A 17,432-nucleotide genomic window follows, 5' to 3' on the forward strand; every position below is an offset into this window, starting at 1 on the left:
TGTTTAGGTGGCCTTTTTCTCTACTATCTTCACAAAAATCTCTTTAACTAAAGCTAAAACCACTAACATTTCAGATGTTCTCCTTCCCTGGATCAAACGGTCCCAAAGGTTCTTGGGGGAAAGTGTTGTGTGCTGGAAAAGAGGGCTCAGATGTTTAGTTCTGAAAACTCTCAGTACTCCACATTCTGTAACCAAGTGTATGAGTGTTTCCCTAGGCTCTTGACATAACCGACAAGTGTAAGTACGCTCCGATACTGGTTTCCGTCTCTCCATGACTTCTCTCGTGGGGTAGAGATTGAAGCGTAATCTCATAAAGACTTGCCTCGTACTTGGTGAAGGTGATTTGACCAAGTATCTAGGAAGTTCACCTCGTTTCCTGTTGTCTCGAGTTATCCCTTCCCCACTTTTCATAGTACAAGTTCTTTCCCCTGTGGATATCCAGTCCAGATCAAACAGTTTTCTTTTTACAAGGCTTGGATTAACCATCAACTGTACTTCACTTAGGGCAAGGCTGTTTAAAATCTCTACAAAAGTGATCCTCCATTATTTAAGGGTTTTTTCACAATCCATGAACATTGCCTTGTTCAGAACCTTGTAGCCTCCCTTTCCCGGGAGAGTCAAACATTTTCTCAAAAAGGACAATAATTTCCATATCATAGTGGAAAAGAGTGAAATTGAGCCCATCTCTCATCTTATCACTTCTATCGGCAGAGAATTGGGCATGTTCAGGACCCCTCGCCAGAAGAGTGCTTCCACTTGGGACCAAACTGACCCTGAGAGTTGCAGCTGAGTCTCAGAGCCATAGGTGAGGATTGGGGTCACCTTTAGTCTGTAAAAGTTAATCACCGGAAGCAAGGAAAATGTATATACTTCCTATTAATTATTCTTGCCTGATTTGCCAAATGTTTTGATTTTGATTTAACAGCGGCTTTGCCATGTGCTTCAATCATGCTGGTATTTGGCGTCAGACCCACGTACTGCATTGACTGCACCTCAGGGATGTTTTCTCCTTTAATATTCCAGCTTCTCTTCGTAACTCTAGTACCTCTTGCATCACCAATAGCCATGATTTTCGATTTTGCAGGATTTATCGACAATACGTTTCTTCCCACGTATGTTGAAAGGGCGTTCAATTGTCGCTGTATACAACATTATAGTTCTATCTATTGCAATTTTTTGTAGTGCACTGAGGAACAATATGTGATGTGATTTCTTGTTTTGTCAAGGGGTGAAAGGTTGTGTTCCATCGCTTCTCCTGATGTCACTTTGAGGTCGGGGGTCAAATGACATCACTTCCTGTGATGTCATCAGAGGGCAAACATCATGTGATGTCACTTCCGCTACCCCTGGCATTTTGGTGAAATGACGTCCCTGTGAGCACATACTTTGCACCACACACAAATGTCAATTACCAGCGACACATCTTCGAGGGAGCTGAGGAACTGAGGGAGACCCTAGACAATTTTGTCAAGAGGCTAGGTATTGCACTTTTCACCGTACCACCAACGAGGAAGCGCTCAGGTCCCTGGTAATATGATGGTGCAAATTGTCAGACCTTTGCAAAAAGCACAGAAATAGAGATCGCTAGATGAAATCCTAGCTATAGCCAGGTCAGACTATGCTATTTCCCTACAAATCCAAAACATGGTGAAATTGAAGATTGTCTCCTCAACCAAAGACCGTGAGTCGGTCGAAAAACTGTTGCCAATTCAAAGGGAAGGTACCAGAAATACCAGCATGTCCTGCTATCGGTGTAGCTATGAATACCCACATGAGGGCATGTACCCGGCCTTACGCCAGAAATGTGCAGCTTGTGGTCAATAGACGATTTTTGAGCCAAATGCAAGAATGTACTACCACCCGTACCTCATAATTCCTCACCAGCGGGTAGCAGGTCAGACACAAAGTACCACAGGGAGGAGCGCAGGAGCACACGAGACCCAAGAAGATGATAACCAGTGGAGGACGACCATGACAAATACTACGAAAGGTTGTTGCACAGGTCCCTAGATAGAAAAACAACATGTTGCCAGTGACAAAGTCTTCGGTATGTGGCGGCAAGCTCCAAGTCTGAGAGCGACTTATTGGGCACATCTACCATTCAGCGAAAGAGAGGCTACGTGCGGGCACTGCATTACACCAAGGCCAAAGAACACAGCCCCATATTCTTGCTACAAATTCTCAATACACCCTCAGACTTCCTCATCGACGGGGGCGACCGGAAATGTCATGAGCAAAGAGACTTTCAACAAGCTACCATGACCGGCCAAACTGGTATTTATCCCTATGGATCGGACACTTCGCTCCCCTGCAAGGCAGTATTCAACACTGTGTGCACACACAAGTCATACACAGCACGTATGCAACTGCATGTATGGTCCATGGCAGCCAATAGTGGGTGCATCTTGAGTTTTAAAACAGCAATAGACATGGGCCTTGTCCACATTCTATACTGTCTCATGGCTCAAAAGTACATGGCCCTGGATGGAGATTAGGTTAAAATGTTCCTGAATCTCTTCAAAGGTTTGGGGAAACTGAGGAACTGTAAGGTCAAATTGCACATCGGACCCACCATCAAACCAGTAGCACAATACTACAGGGGAGTCCCTATTAACATCCAGAAATAGGTGGAAGAGGAACTCTTTCGCCTACTGGATCTCAACATCATTGAGCGGGCGAATGGTCCGACACTGTGTGGCTTGCCAATTGTCCCTGCGCCAAAGAAATCCACAGAAATATCCATCCTTTTAGGTGTGGACATGCGCAGGCCGAACAAAGCTATCCAAAGAGAAAGACACCAGGCATGGAGGATCAACGACATGATCCACCTCTTAAATGGCACCATCATTTTCTCCAAGCTCTATCTTAATAAGGGCAACCCACAACTGGAACTGGCACCCGAATCCCGTTACATCACAACCTTCGTCACCCACATGGATTTATTTCCGCTGCAAGAGACTCATATTTGGTATATCGTCGGCAGCGGAAATCTTCCAGGATGAGATACATCAGATCATAAAACACATAACAAATTGCTTAAATTTCAGCAACAACATCCTTGTCTTCGGAAGATCCCTAAGTGAACATGATGACACCCTACACCGGGTTTATTTGGCGCTGGAAGCCGCAAGAGTAAGACTAAATAGGGACCAGTGTGAATTCTGGAAACGCACACTGAAGTATTTTGGACACATCTTCTCAGATCAGGGGATGCGCCCAGACCCTTAGAAAGTGCCAGCCCTAAATGAAACTTGCAGGCCAACCACCATATCAGATCTCAGGTCGTTCCTAGGCCTGGCCAGCTACTGTTCCAGATACTTGGAAAACTATGCCACCATCAGTGCACCACTCTGGGAGCTCACCAGGTAGGGTCAGGAATTAATCTGGTCACCAGAGTGTCAGACCAGCTTTGAGAACATTAGCAGCTGGCATGGCCTACTTCAGCTCTGCAACAGACATGGACGTAACGGTTGATGCAAGTCCCATGGGACTCGGCACCATCCTGTCACAGTTCAACCCAAAGAAACAGCACTTCAAGCAAGTGATCACCTATGCCAGTCACAGCCTCACAGGCATGGAACAGGTATATTTCCAAGCCAAGAAGGAGAGCTTGGCTGTAGTCTTGGTGTGCAAATACTTCAATTTCTTCACTTATGGCAAGGCCTTTACCATCAAAATGCCATATCATATCATATCATATCACAGACCACCAAGCCCTCCTCATGATCTATGGCAGTCCAAAGGCACAGATGCCACTGCACATTGCCCGGTGGGGCCTCTGACTACAAGCTTATAAATTCACGATCCAGCACAGGCTAGGGAAGGACATAAAAATGGCAAACTATTTGTCGTGCCATCCAAGGGGTGTTGCACAACAGGAACACACGATAGTGGAAGTATACTTGAATTATGTCATCCACCAAATGACAACATTCCTGATCACCTGGACGACGCTCCAACAAGAATCGGAAGCTGAACAAGACCTCAGTATGGTAGCCCAATGTATGCAGCAGAAGCTTGCCATATGCAGGGTGGTGGCCCCTGCACCAAAACCTCACCCATTGCAGATTTCATGTCTGCCAGATGGGGTATGTGAGGAACTAGCAATCAATTTGTTCAGGCCCATGCGAGATGGCACATGTGTACTTGCACTGATTGATGAATACTCAAGATTTCCTGAGGTCCATCCCCTGCTGCCACCACAGTCATCCTGGCTCTAGACTGGATTCTCATGGCCTATTACATCCCGAAGGTCATCAGGTCGGATAATGAACCACCTTTCACAAACCGTGATTATTTGCATTTTGCAGACTACATGTGTTTCAAAACCTCGCAAATAATGTCCCTCTGGCCACAGGTCAATAGCATGGCTGACCGGTTTATGTCCAGCATCAAGAGAACCCTGCAAATTGCACAAGTCGCAGGAAAGCCATTCTAGCAAGTTTTATCCCAGTTCTTGATAGAATACATACATACTCCACATTGCTCCATGGGCGAATGCCCCGCTGATCTCATGTTTGGACAACGGATTAGAACACAGCTCCCACATAACCCAGGAGAGGAAATGGACCCCCACAAGGATCGCGATGTAAGATTACAAGATGTGGCTGCCAAGCAGACTACGAAAGAAGTGGCAGATGCTAGGAGAGGTGTCAAAGAGAATGTATTGGACATTGGAGATCAGGTCCAGATCAGTGAAGCAAGTGAGACAAAGAAAGGAAGGCCCCACATTCACTCCCAAGACCCTCACCGTGTCACACCGGACTGGCACCATGATCACAGCGAGTGATGGCGATGGGTGGACCATCCCAAGAACGGCATCTCATTTCAAGAAGGAAAGGGAGGAGACCCTCAGAGAAAGTGACACGGACGGGGAGACAGAGGGAGAATCAGGTGAGTCCTAACTGGGGGACATTGAGGCGCCCGAGGAAGAATATGATGCAATGGGGGTCATCCCATGGAGTATCCCATGGAGAGGGCAATCCCAGAGTGCCAGCCGATGGGGGCGCTCCGTGAGGGTCAAGATATAGCCCATGAGGAAATGCAGTGACCCCTCTTCATGTTCTAGAATGGGGGCGGTGTCATTTTGCTACCGGAAACCTGTTAGTCTCATTATGTGGGAGGGGGCAGTCGGGGTGCTGGTGTGGAGATAGGAAGTGACGGGAACCCATGGGGAAGTGGTTCAGTTGCTAAGAATAAAGAGGAGTGAAAGGCCACTTTGTGTCTTGCTCCCTTATTGAAGGCCCGATCCATAGCACAGGCAGTGGGCAGGTCTCACCAATTTAGTTCTCTTCGCACAATGCAGCAGCAGCCACCACTCTTACATGGCTGCAGTCCATTGATATAGTCCTTCTTCCAAGTCAGTCTTTTAAATGCAGTCACACATGAGTGTATCACATGCCAACTGTAATTATAGTTTCACCCCGATATCCATAAAGATTGATTGTCTACATAGTTATGTAATCACTCCTCTACCTCTCAGGGTCAGTCGTGTTTCAAAGAAACTAGCTGGGGGTAGATCTCTGTCTTCGGCTGGGGCCCTCCTTTGGAATAGCCTCCCTGCCACCTTGAAACTTGAGGAGAACCATTTACGGTTCCGGAAGCACCCCAAGACCTTCCTCTTTGCTTCTGCCTTTGCCCCTCTTCTCCCCTGCTGATTTGATTCCTCTCTCGGCACTGTGCACCTGGCCACCCTCTGTCCTTCGGGCCCAGGTAGCTGCTCACCCTGCCACCCTGCTGCACTGCCTCCGGGCCACCACTTGCACAGGTGCCTATATCTGTACCCATACAGTCCCCCACTCACTCTTCTTCTCAACTTATCATATACACCCTATCTGAATAACCTAGCACTTTGCCACTCGCTGGCTGCACTACCACTGTTTATCACCTTTATTTACTTATTTATTTTACTTATTATTATTTATTTTGTTCTCTCCTTTGTTCCGCACTTTCCAGTTCTCCCCCTCCTTCCATGCACTTTGCCCCTTTTCCCTTCCCTATGGACTTGCGCGTTCTCAATGTCACTGGGCCTAGTAAGATTGTTGTTTTTGTTCTCCCCTGTTCCCCTCCCTTTGCCTGGTCATTCTCTGAAACACCTGTGTACGAACACGATATAAATAAAATATCATATCATATTATATATCAATTCCCCAACCACCAGTTAATTGTTGCACTAGGTGAGACCGCAGGGAATGTAAAGTATTTAATCTGCTTATAAAACTGAATCTGAGTCAGGGATTCCCAAGTAAGTTAAGTGTTCCAAGTGAGTATCTGCTTCATTTCAGCACTTGTTACTCCACCCTCAGAAACAGCACATTAGGAAGGGAAGTAGTCCAGTCTGTTTTAGAAAGTGGGTGGAGTCACTCAGACCAGGGGACCATCTTGTTCTTGGGAAATAATTAAAGACCTGAGCTGAGAGAAAGTTTGGGAATCTCATCTTTCCCTTTGTGTGTTACTCTAGTTAAAGAGGATTCCTGTGGCAGAAAAGCCAAAGGCCTGCTTTGAAAGCATGTGACTCTGTGGACTCCCCCTTGAGGAGTTTTCTGGGCCCTCTCTGCCTAAATAGGAAGGGCTCCTTCACCATGCCACACGCCCCATTAGTGGAGGTTATGGCTTTCACCTGTCTGGATAGCTAAGCAAAAGAGCGGGAGAGACTGTGTAAGGCTTTCCTGGGAACAGACTCTAGAGCAGGTCTTGAACGCAGAGTAGTACGGGGCAAGTGACTGGACCAATGACAGACTGAAAGCATACATGTGTGAACAGCTCATTATGTTTAATGCCCTAGGCAAGTCTGAACTAGTCCCCACACAGGAAACCAAATGTGACTGCATCTTTCCTCTTCTTCATGAGATTCCTTGCCAGGATCCCTACGTGGTGGGGATGCAGAAGAGTCCAATCGCACGGGCACATTCAAAGAGCCTAACCTCAAATTTCAAGGCGGCTGCGACACAAGGTGCAAAGAGTCAAATCAAAAGGGCACCTTTCTGGTTCCATTCTTTAACGGTCCAAGGATCTTGTCTCTGGAATAAATTTGCCTTATGCCAGTCCGAATGGTAACCCTTTGAATAAACTCCTTAAAACATATCGTATTTATTTTCAACAGCATTTAATTATGTTGACTTTCGCTGGAACCTGGCTGCTTGTTTATAGCACTATGATATGCTCATAGGCCTGAGCACGTTATTAATGTAATGTAAGAGTTCTTTATTCATTTATTTAGGATCCACCAATGAAAAACTGGATTTAAAACAAACTATTCGTACAGCATCTTGAGATAGTCATTGATTTTCATAAACATTGAATACAATACACGGCTGATCCCCCTCAACAAGAGGACACAACATTCAACAATTGCTGCAAGACAAAAAAAACTGTTCACAATGACAATCAGAAGCAAGCAGTCCGTTAACATTATTGGGCTACCTACTCAAAGGGAAAGCAAATGGCATCTGCTCTCGCAGAGTATGGACAATGATGGGAGGATGTCTAGACGGACCTCGCAAGTGGATGCATTGCACATTTCTACAATGGGGATATTGCTCGTGAAAGCAGCCCTTAACTTTTTTTCCTCTAGTGGGATGAGTCCTGTGTCTTCCCCATAAGGTCTTATTGGCCCTCAGGTATTGAAGCTGAAAACAAGAAACAATCAATCTAGAAGTCGGAAGCTAGAAAACCTATATGTATAACTATACAGGTATCAAACAATTGCTTAGACATTCTCAAGTCGTTAGTCCTGTCCATGTAACATTGCAAAGCGCTTCACAGTGTGTGTGTATAGATCCATCTGCATGCCGCAGCAAATCTGATGCAGATAAAGGAGAATTATTTCCTGCACACTTTTGGGTCTGTGGGAAGGTGGCCCCCATGCTCCTGACTCATTGACAATGGTCTGTTTTTTTCTTTAAGAACATGCCTCCGACCGCTAGCCCTCTGACTACTGTTACAGAAAATTAACAACTACTACTTAACATACAATATGGTTTATGATTTGATTAATTCTGATGTGTGCTAAGGTAGTGGTTGGTTCAGATTCATTAAGAAGGGAATTCTTTCTTTGGGTTTTATGTTAGGATACAGGCCCGGCTCCAGGAATTTTCAATTGGGTGGGCCAGGTTTGTGACCAGTGGGTCCCAAATTCCATTGGGTGTGGGTCTTTAAGTACCCTAAATAAAGTGCTGGCATTGATCCAGATTTCCCACATCCGTGACCCAGCAAAAAATGTCTTCCCTAGTCTGGAAAAATACATTTGCACCCCTCTATAAAAAAACAGTACAGAGCAAAAAGAGCAGCACGGAAAATAGAGTTGCAACATCAAGCTACCCATCTTCCCTTCACATCTGCTCTTCCCTTTCTATTATATCCAATCCTCCTTCACCTTTCACACCAGGTCACCTTCCTTCAGCTCCTCTAACCACCATTCCCATTTACCTCCACTCCCCCCTTAAATGGTAAAGCCAGAATTTCAGGCTAGCCTGAAATTTAGATTCTTAACCACACATCTTTCAAGCTCAAGTTGGTACAAATATGTGTTGATGTTTGGTTTTGGTTTGGTTTTGAATGCCTAAAATAATACTCCATTTGATACAGATTACTTTAAACATGCACAAGGCACTTGATAAATCAACCTGATAATGTATTCAACATTGTAGAAACGTGTTGATGAAAAGAGTAAGGGGGCATTTTATTTTGAATCTTAAATTGTACAGGAAGGGACCACTCCTGTTTCCACTTTTTTCAAAAGGGACCATTCATTAATGTTAATGTTTCCACCAAGTACTGGAAAAGTAAAGAGTAAAACACAGGTGAAAATTGCCTTTGCTCTTCACCTTTCCACCATGTGTTTGGAAAAGTAAATCACTTGCACAATTAACGATTGTGGGAGTCATCCACAATGAAATCCTTTGGAATCTGCCTGCTTTTACCAGTTGTAAAAGTCAGGCAGATCATATAGGAATCCAATGGTTCTCTGCCAACTTAAAAATACATGCTGGTGGAAAGCCAATCGGATTTGGTAGGCGGACCTTGTTAACTCCCATCTGCTCTCCAACTTCGCCTGCCAAATCATACAAAATCCTGCAGCTCATAAACAGTAGCGATAAATGCATTGAGCACCATTTCTTCCACTCCGCTTGACTTGGAAAATGACCCCCTATGATTGTAGCTTTATTTTCCCTATCCTGAATGGAAGCCTACAGGCTGCAGCATAGAAATTAATGAGAGCATACAAAACATCTCATACAGATACAATGAAATGAAATGCATGACAAGGTTGTTGTTTCACACAGCTTGTTCTGTATCCCCTTAGTTTCTAATCACCCAACAATCATACATAAATAGCTTGTTAAAACCCTATATAATGTAAAGAAAAAACTGCCACAGCAATGGCCACTGCCTTTTACCTTTTGTCATCTCTAATCACTTCCTGTTGTAAATAATCTGCCTCTGAGACACGTTAAAAAGATAACACCTCACTGGGAGGGCCTGTGCAGCCATGGCTGTTTGTATTTGAAAGGCAAAGCAGGGGGGCATGGGCATTTGTTCCTTGTCCAAATGTTAAATCCTTAAATGTATTATTTTTGAATGCAAACTCCTAAGTTACTAAAACAGTATGATGTTATCAAGTCAGTTTGAATCATGAACCATTTCGGTAGAGTAGACTAGGCTTCCACACAGACCAAGATACATTCTATTTAGGTAAGACCCCCACTGAAAAATAATCATGAGAAGATCTGAAACGGCCCATACTTGCCATGCTAGCCTTATCATTTTCATGCAGGGCCTTGTTGGACCAACTCAGTGAGGTGCAGCTCACATAAGGGTATGTGGCGTGATGGAGATCAGAGATGGACAAGGTGGTATCATTTTGGTTATAGACTTGTATTCAAATAAAGAAAAGAACATGCCTCTCCCTATTTCAAGAGGGGTTTTCCCTACCTCAAACACAAAATAACTTGAGTGCTCATCAGGATGTAATTCAAAAGAAGCCAATAACTGTCCTCTGTCCAAACCACCTACTCTATCCCCGACACTAACAAATAAACCAAGAAAAAAAGGGTTAAATGAACTTAGGTTAACTTAACCGCAGTCTCTTATATCAAGGTCTGATTTACCAAATATACCTAGATGAGGAAAATGACTCCCTTTTCCCCATCTATCTGGAAGCTCCTTGGAGACTGTTCCTTGATAGTTCTCTGTACAAGTCTTTAGAAGTCTATTTACTTACTCCCAATAATTGGTGAACAACAGAGTTAAGACTTCCTCAACTCTTCTTCTTATTGCTGCCACTTTGTCAGGACTTTTTATATCTTGACTATTGGGGAGATTACTCCCTGCAAGATCTTGATCCTTTTGGTACCTTTCACATGTGTTGAGTTGCCCACTGTGGCAAGGGAGTGGGTGTTCACTCCCGAGGCACTCTTGAGATTTATGCTGTCTTATGTCACCACTCTGACGAAGGAGATCACTCCAGAGGAATACTTGTCTCTCTTTTGGTATCACTACTGTGATGGAGATCACTCCTGAGGAATACTTGACTCTTCAGGCTCCCTGGACCCCACCCAGCTTTCTCGCTCCTGTTACCTGTTTCTTCACTGGGGAACGCAAACGGTTCTTCGCAGGGTCTCAGGTCACTGTCGGTTCAGCACGTGATCAGCGCGTCTTCCTGCTTTGCTCCTCTTTGGTCTGTGTGGCTTCGCTGAGCTCTTACTGTGGCATTGCCGATGTGTTTTATGGACCACACAGTCCACGTCCAAGAGGCCACACCACTGCTGGATTCTTCCTGCTTCAGCAGCAAGTCGGGTTTGCTCCGGCTCATGTAATTCCTTTCAGCTTCTTCTTCGGAGACCAACTGTCTCTCAGCACTTCGGGCAGCGTGGGTTTGAATTTCCCAGACCCTGCACTATGGACACCAGCATCCCTTACTGCTCTTCCTGCTCCTGAACACACTTAGTCTTTCCTTGGTCTTTACTTTATATTGCTGGGCCTGCCCCAGCGTAGCGTCAATGTTTGTCGTCAATGCCTTTGAAGTTACCTTCATGCCTTACAGTGGCCACCTCATCACGGTTCTTTTGGTAATTTCTTCTACTAGTGTTCTGAATGTTTCTTTGGCTCTTCCTCGTCTCAGTCCTGTCTGGCCTTACAGATGCAATAGTAGAGACTTTAACACACATTAGTAGCTTCAGGTTGGCAGGAAGAAGGAGGTATTAGGGCCATGGCTCCAGGGAACAAGGGTGGAAGGCGGTCTTTTACGGGACTGGTGTCTTCATACCCATGAGCGGAGTCTCTCCATATGAGGTCCTCCCACTTTTTACCACCCCTAGGGGGACCAGTGGGTAGGGGCCTCACCTCCCTGCCTTCATTGGGAGGGCTACCCTGTGGGGAGATGCGATAAGAACCTGTGAATCATCACAAGTACTGCCTGGCCATAGGATGGAAAAGCTGGAAAATGGCGAGTGCCAGGGCATATAATGACATTGCTTGGCAAATGACGGTCTAATACCTATTTTCAAGCCAAAACGGTTGCCTTTGTGATTGCTTGCTTTAGACAGGACTTCAATGCAAGGAACAGAGGCATTGACAAAGATATTGCTTATAAAATCAACTGGCTGAAGACACACATTAATCGATGTTTATTACACCGGGAGCTCATTTACAGAGGCAATTAAGTAATTAAAAACACTCAAAAGAATGCTTTGCTATAAAAGTGGACGGCACTATACAGCAACACGTTTTTTGTTACTTTGTTTTGGAGCTTGCTCAATGAGTTCCAGAAAGGGTGCATTTTAGTGGTGAGGGGCAGGCAGTTGGTGGTAATGCCATTGGCATTTACATAGACCTGGCTAGTCATTGGGTGGGTAAGTGACCAAACTCACTCATAGGATGTGTGTTCCTCCACACATTTTATCTCCATCCTATATGTGTTCCACTGCATGAGTTCTGGCTTGTACTTAATAGGCAAATATCTCTGAATCAATTATAACCAATGGCATTGCTTTGGCCAGCCATCCATACCATTGTTTTCAAATCAGCCTTGGCCATGTCACTAATCGCAAACTGCTAGATGACAAGGGCTAAACATGCATGTGGCGGGTGTTCCAGTGCAGAGGGGACATGGCCTAGCAATTGACCTTGAACCTTTTGGTGGCAGCACCAAGAGTCATTTGCTAATGGCTTGTCCCCTTCTGTAATGGCACAGAAATACTACAGAATAATTGCATGGAATGTTGCGCAGCGCAACGGTATTGGTAATTTTGAATTCAAAGCCTTGAATCTATCACTATTTGATTTTACTACACTCTCCCCTTCTCAATGACATTTGTGTTACTACCAACCGTATCTATTCACTTATACTCAAGTAGTTAATGCAGCAGAATATATACTTTGAATGTAATTTGTACGGGCACCCAGTTAGATGATGCACCACCTGTCATTGATTGTTTGATATGGTTAACCATTTTATTAATCATGATGTGAAAAGATGTTATATACCCACAAAAGAGAAACTTACTTTAAATTACAGAAACTGAAATTGTGATTTTAGTTTTGAGAAAATAGTAGTAGGCACCATGCTTGAATAAGTGTGCTACCCCACATAAAAGATGTGAATGGCCCTCCATCTCTGTGGTCATTTGTGCTTTTTCCCTTTTGTGGGGCATAAATCATTGTCTAGGGCAGGCAAAATCCTAGCCGGGGCTCCTGCAGTTCAGCTTCTCAGAATGATGTCTCTGAGGTTGCTGCCTGGCTCGGATGTGGGCCAGTTTGATGAGTTACTTCACTATGCGGTTAGTAGTTTTGACCAGTGTTGCTGAATAAATATCCTTTTAAATGCACAAATTGCATCACATTTTATCAAAAACTCCCCGTTGGGTACTACACAAAACAGTGTCACAATAGGAATGAATTCCCATTTTCCACTGTGGGACACTTTTTCATTGGTTCCCGAGACAATGTTATGCTCCAGTTCGACCCTGGTTGCTGCTGCATGTGTAGAGTGAAATCCACCCCCCCAGGCCCATACTCCCTTGGATACCAGTGCTGTTTACCACCACTGGCATTGCCCCCTTTCTAGGAGGGTCATGGGGTGGCCTTGTGGGGGCCTGGCCACCCTGGCCACCCTGCTAGAGCCGGGCCTGTTAGGATATTTGGATTCTCCAGAAAACCCCTCACATTTTGATACAGACCGCTCGCAACGAAGTATGGAAGGAATGAGTAGAGAATAGGTCAAGCATTCTGTTAAGCATCATCTACTATTTAAGTCATGAAAGCTTCATGCAGGGCATTTTTGTGGCTTGTTAGACACCGCCGCCAAAATGTCTTACTTAGCCTAAAATCTAATTTGTTATCTTTGACCAATGATTGTTTGGAAGTTGTATACCATCATAAGACCTTTGTTTGAGTGAGAGTGTAGCTAAGAAAGACTGGTTAATTTTCCTAGTTCTGTCCAATGTATGCTTCATTGAGATGAAATTTGTAGTCCTTTGTTGAAGCTTACTGGAATTAGGCAGGCAAAGGTAGCTCTATTGCATCCATTATCTTCCTCTAATAGCTGCATCAAATTTACTATGCATCATTTCACATATATGAACATATGTTATTTAAGAGAGCAGCAGGCACTTTGAAAAAACTTCTTTTTGGATGGATTTATGTAGAAGAGTTGGCAATTTTATTGAGTTAACATGTTTTAGGTTATGTAAGGGTGCAGAAGGAGGAGACTGACACAGGGGGCATAGTGATTGCTATAGACCTATTTTATGGGAAAATAAAGAGAAAAACAATGTTTCCCTATATCAATGCAGGGTTTCTCTGCCTCAACTTAAAGACTCAAGGGTCAGGATGTCTTTGTAACTTTATAGTCCACCATCCTGTGTCAACAAGTCCCCCATCTATGTCCCTTGCACGTATTAAAAAACTAAAAAGGGTTGCACCAATGTTCTTGGTCCAGGGGAAGTACTCCCACCTCCTTGACTGGATGGCACAGTTCTGGTAGCAAGTTCTTCACTGGGGGAATGACTCACTTCCCCTGGTCTTAGTACTTTGCAAACAACGGATTGTTGATCCCCTAAAACTTTGCATCAAAAGTGTGTTTCATTGTTCCAAGTGGGAATAACTCCCTTCCCTTGCATCATTGGTGTGATCCTCCTTACAAACTTAGCCACCAGGAGAATGACTCCCAGCTCCCTAGGCTTGATTCTCACAATTCACAACACCCAAGGTAATGGTTCCTTTCCCCTGGTGTTTCTTGGACTTAGTTTCACAGATCACAACACTAGGGGGAAGGACTCTCTTCCCACTGCCTTTCTCAGCACATTCGGTATGAAAGACCTGGCTCAGTCTCCAGCCAGTTACTGCCACAAAAAAGATTCATTAGATCGATCCTCTTTTGTGGGTGCGGGTCTCAGACCCGTGTTTTTCTATTGTTCTCTTCAGGCAGATTTGGCTCACACGTTTGCCAAATACTGCCATGAGTAAGATGACTGATAATGATCTTCCCTTTCGGTTAAGGGTCTCAGAACCCAGGTCTCTATCTTTCCTTGTGAATGATTATTCGTTTCTTTTGATATTTCACACAGGTTTTCCCTCTTTCCCCTCTACTGTGAAACTTCTATTGATTCCACTACTGTTGCCTCTCTGACCCTCTGGTATCCCTACCAACCATTTTGGTAACCCATGAACCTTCAGGGTTGAACCCGGCGTCTTCCAGTCGGTCTTCGGGTCTTTTCTCCGTGTTCGGGTCTTGCACGGCTTCTGTGCTTCTGTGGCATCTTGCGGCGGCTCTGCAGCTGTTGGTCACCTGCAGGCTGCACGTCTTCCTTCGACTGTGCTGTCAGACTCATGCAATTGCCTATGCCTTTGCTCTGACAGCTTTTCGCCCGTTCCATCAACGTAGACTGCCTGTGGAAGCCCCTCCTTCTCCGAGGACGTCCTGATCAACAGCCTTTTCTTCCTACACCGAATTGCTGTCGCATTCTCTGTTCCTCTAAGGAGGGATTGACAACTGAGTAAGTCCTTCCTTTGTCCGTACGCAGGAGGGCCACTGACAACTAGAATGCTCCTTCACATTCTTCAAAGTGCTCTTGATTGTTCCCCACCTCTTCCTCATCCCGATACATCTCAAGGACGTCTTTATTAGATCATCTCTACTCTTCCTTGTCTCAGTAGATGCTGGGAATTTAGTTTTACAGGCATACATACAGGTGTGTGGTGGGTTGGGTAGGAGGTGTATAGGGTGTTGGGTGAGGGATGTCATACAGCATCTTCCCTAGATGGTTCTCCTTGTCCCCCGAGGGGGGGGAGGGTCTCTCCCCACAAGATTCTCCCACTGTGTACCACCCACAGGGGTACTATCGGATAGTGGCCTCACCTCCCTGGCCTCATGAGAAGGGGCTCACCCCCTCGGAGACGTAACTTTAAGGTTGTATGTTTATGGTGGTATGTGCTTTAATGAACTCGTTACACTTTACAAAAAAATATTGATTTGACATTTGACCCTCTGCAGGTATGAAGTTCTTGGAAAAGAAATACTGTAAAGTAATGGTCTCATTAATGTGAATTTCTGAAATCCCATTTCGAAGGAAAGATGTATCGGTTGCTAAAGAGACATTATCTCTATGCCAAATAGTGTATCTTTTATGGATGTAGAAGGACAGAATTACACTAAAAGAGCAGGTAAAAAGTAATTGCCACCTAAAAGGAGACCTTTCACGAAAGATGTTGCAAATGCGTGAGCTTGAAAGTCACTGTACTACATGAAAAACATCTTCCTCTCAAAGGTATAGGACCACCTCATAGGGCTTCCAGATTCATCATTGCATTTTGTAGTGGTACACACAGACTCATCCCTGAAAAGGATGTCCGGGTCTGCACCATAGAGTGCCTGCGGACCAATAGAAGGTTATTTCAGGTCTGAGTACCACCAATGGTGGGGCCACGCCAGTGCTGCAAGGATTATCCTTGCTTGAATTATTCTAGTTTTATTATTCCTTTAGAGAGCAGAGGTATGGGATTGGGGCTCAGGTGCATACAGCGAGACACCTGATCAAAAGGATATTTTTCTGGATCCTGACGGGAACGATGGTAATTTTGTATTTTCCACTGTTGCAAATAAGTGTAGCTGAGGGTAACCCAATCGATAAAAAGGAAAACATACAACATGTTGGTGAAGAACCCATTTGTGATCTTGTGAAGATCTGCTTAATCCATCCATCTGAACAATGTGTGTTCCCAGGAGGTGGATAGTAATGATTGTGTGGATTCTCAGTGGAGGCAAGATGTTGCATGGTTCTTTAAAAAGTACTCTGGATCTTGTAATTCTCCATTTATTCTGGCAGATACATATTGGTGGAATTATCTGTACTAAAATAGTCCATGGGCTTTTGGAGGCTAGGCAGCCCTAGAGAGGTAGATGGACACCTCCCAGCTCCATCTTCTTCATGAGATAGGATTTCTCCTTATCAGACCATGTCCCTTGTGCAGTAACGTGGTCCATGTGTGCTCCTGAATGCTCCATTGAAGCATCTGTATCAATCAATTATTGGGTTTAAGTTTTCTGAAACTGTACAGACGAAGGACAGAGGCTTGGTTCTTCCTTTTAAAAGTTTATCAAATGAAAAGGTGCAAACTCCTATGTTTGCCTAAAACTACAGGTTTTCCCTACCTAACAACTAACTAGGGTGCAAGTCAGTCCAAAAGAACCTATTCTGTTCCTACCACTATCAAAACTAACTAACGCACAGGAAAATGATTCTCTTCCCCTGTGGTCTGCTTTTCAGCACAGTCACTTTAGTGACGTATTTGTAGGTGGTTCTTGGCAACTACTTTAATTAGTGTGTATAGTTCGTAAATGGGGCTCTTCAATTCGTTTATCGTGTCCTTGACACCTTGGTTCCACGTTCTGAGGTTGTTATGCTCTTTGTTTATCACACATGCCACCTTTTCTCTATACAATGTCCCAGCCTTTTCCCTAGCTGGACAGATAGAAATATTCCCAAAAGGATTTTCTCTTTCCTCTAACACTTAATAGTTACTGGAACGAGGGTTCCAATAACAATTTTCACTTATTCCCACTTCTTTATTCCTACTCGAACGAGATTAATGTTCCAGTAATGATTCTATTGGTTCACTATTGTTCTTTCCTTTTTAGTACAGGTATCAGGGTTCAAATAATAATTCTCATATTTCTCAGTTATTCCGTCTTTACTGAAATAAGTTTTGAGTGCTTTCATATAACTTCCCACTCTTCTTTGGTAATCTAACTTCTGGTCCTCACTGGGGCGAGTATGTTTATTCCCTTCGTTATATTCGGTATCCCTCCTGGGTCTCCCGCCTTCCCAGTTGCCTCTTTCTCCTGGACTGAGCGTCACCGGGCCTGCCTTCAGGATGGGATAATTTCCTCCTTTCATCAGGTCAGCTTTGTTGTTCTCCATTTCTTTTCAAAT

The sequence above is a fragment of the Ambystoma mexicanum genome, chromosome 7q (assembly GCF_040938575.1).
Source record: "Ambystoma mexicanum isolate Mex_15411 chromosome 7q, UKY_AmexF1_1, whole genome shotgun sequence".
NCBI classification, from domain to species: domain Eukaryota; kingdom Metazoa; phylum Chordata; class Amphibia; order Caudata; family Ambystomatidae; genus Ambystoma; species Ambystoma mexicanum.